This window comes from Fistularia commersonii, chromosome 31, assembly GCF_037954325.1.
Source record: "Fistularia commersonii isolate RoL2024-O1a breed Wild chromosome 31, RoL_Fcom_v1.0, whole genome shotgun sequence".
NCBI classification, from domain to species: Eukaryota; Metazoa; Chordata; class Actinopteri; order Syngnathiformes; family Fistulariidae; genus Fistularia; species Fistularia commersonii.
The window spans coordinates 11,588,208-11,590,796 of NC_141314.1; positions in this window are offsets into that span (position 1 = coordinate 11,588,208).

The window sequence follows — 2,589 nt, forward strand, 5'->3', positions numbered from 1 at the left end:
GTCCTGCACATGGAAAATGTGGGAAGAACCCCCCGAAAAAAAGAGTAGCGACACGACCGGCCTCCTGTCTGGGGGGGAAGAGAGCGGCGGCCGGCCTGGAAGAGGAGGAGCTCCGGGAAGGACCTGCAAACCAAACACGCCGCCGCATCCAATCTGTTGTCTTATTCATCCAATCAGCCTCTCACTGGCCGCCGTCACGGGCTGCAAACTATTTTCGGCGTCCCTTCCTTTTGCGTTCACTTGCATTTTTAGGGTATCTGAACTCCGGGGCGAGCAACTTTTCTGTTTGTGTTTTTTGGAGACGGCGGAAGGGGAGTGCAAGTGCTGCGCCAAACTCGGGATGTTGTTTTCTTTTTGGTAATTACACAAAAGTCGAGTATATTCCCGTAAGTCCATTTAAGAACAAGGGCGGCTCGGCGAAGCGCTTTATAGATTCAGGCGAGGAAACAGATCGGAGTGAGGAATCGAATGAAAGACAAATGCAAATAGACATGAGAGAGTCAGAGAATCATTGAATTACAACCATCATTGGACAGATGGGACGCCAAACACTATTATCACTTTTGGTTGTAGATTCTCAGGGACCGTTTCTAAGCTGACGACAGCCTCAGAAAGAAGAGCTCGTCTCTCTATGTGGTGGCCGTCGGCCGAACCCTCCTCTGAACCCGCGACGGTCTCGCCGGCACACCCGCCACCAGGAGGCCGGGAGTGCAGGCTAACCGGTTTGAACTATTATCATCATTAGTTTGTGGACAGTTGCAGGCCTTTGGATTCTGTTCTTCGGCAGCAACCCAGATACAATCATCCAATCACTGTGTCAAAAATGCATGGATCGGGATCGCCGTGTCCTCCGGCGACGAGGAAAATCCCAATTTTAGCCGTGTTTCTGAGATGGAAGAAGACGAAGGTCAAAAGAAAGCATCCTTTAAGAACACACCGATGTTCCTGACTGTTATTGCGGCGGATAAAACCGTCCCCTAATGCTGGGGTGAAATTGTCTGGAGGATGACACGGCCTCACCGGTCTGATACTCGTCCGTCATTTCCGTCTCGGCCGAGTCCAGGAGCAAAGCAGCTGATAACCGGCTCTCGACGGCGGCCGGACAGACGGCTGGTTTGCTCGCCGACATGCGCGGCCGCGTCGTCCTCAAGGCCGCGAACGTCCTTTTCGAATGGAGAACCGGCAGCGGACCCGGAAGACAATCCTGTGCAAGCCGGTGCTTCGCAGCGCTGGGCTCGGAGAGGACGCCGTCAAGCAGAGCGCCGGGGGAAGTCGAGGAAGACTCAACAAACCCACGAAGCGTCTTTGCCACGCCGATTCGGGCGGCATGTTGATTAACAACGGAGGCGCTGCTTACAGATCATTTTCTCCCTCCTGAATTAAAAAGCATTCTTTAGCCATCAGATTCTCTGAGTGTTGTCACGGCCTCCAGGCCTCGGGGCGACACGGCTCCTCCCCGCTCACGCTTGGGACGGCGGGATTTTTCTCCCGAGGAACCGCAAACATCCAGGTTCATCATCAGCTGGTGTGACGACCAGGGTACGAGGGGCATGGAATCTACAGCGCCTTTATCAACAAGAAACTGCAACCCGGCTTTGCTTCCTTGCTTCAGCTTGCTTGGCATCAGCCTCCGAAACAACAACGGAAACAAATCCACTTTTGAATCCTAATAATGTTAATGTTTTATGTGCGTAAAGTGTTTGCGCTCCGTTCCCCCGAGCCAGGGACGACCTCAACCTTCTCATGATGGAGGGGCTCCATTCAACACCATGCCACGCTCAGGCCCTCCATCTTTACAAACATTCATGGGAAAGGGGCGGCTGGACAATCGCAGCGGACAGCCGGCGCAGAGGAACTGATGGGAAAGCAGAGACGCAAATTTAATAGCCCAAGATTTGATTTGGTCTGTTTTGCATTTCATACGTATTATTATATCTTCTTTCTTTTCAATAGTGGCGATCCATACGAAAGATCCCCGTGAGGCGCAGAGCAGAGCGGAACACGGGAGCCCCAATCAAGACCCCATCCTTACTGACACCCCTTTCTATTCACGCATCGATGTACAAAGACATAATTATTTACTTTAGTTTGAATTTATTAGTATTTGGCGGCGCAAACAGGCCTTTCCAGTACGATCCGTCTGTTACTCCTGGACTCCCGGAGGCTGACGGCAGTAACCGCAGACCAAACGCAGCCGAGGAGCTTCGGTTAATCGGAGGAAGCCGGCCCGTGACGGACGTTCACACGTCGAAACCGTCTTGCCAAGATAACGTCTTCGGATTGGCCAAGCCGTGCAGGTGCGGGGTGGCGAGAGCCGCAGGGGAGAAAGTGAATATAATGCTTCAATGGAGGAATTTGAATTTTGACAGGTGCACAAAAACATCCCCCGCGAGGGTTCCAGTACTATATGATGCAACGCCGACGGTTGCTTGATACTCCAGTGTCGATACGTGAGCGTCGTAGTATTTCTGACGCAACATTTACCCTCATTTCCAGACCAGAAGCCGTTACTTTTTTCACACGCTTTGAACACCGCGGCCAATTTATGGATTTTTCGGCGGCTAACGAGCTTCACGCCGCCAAAACATC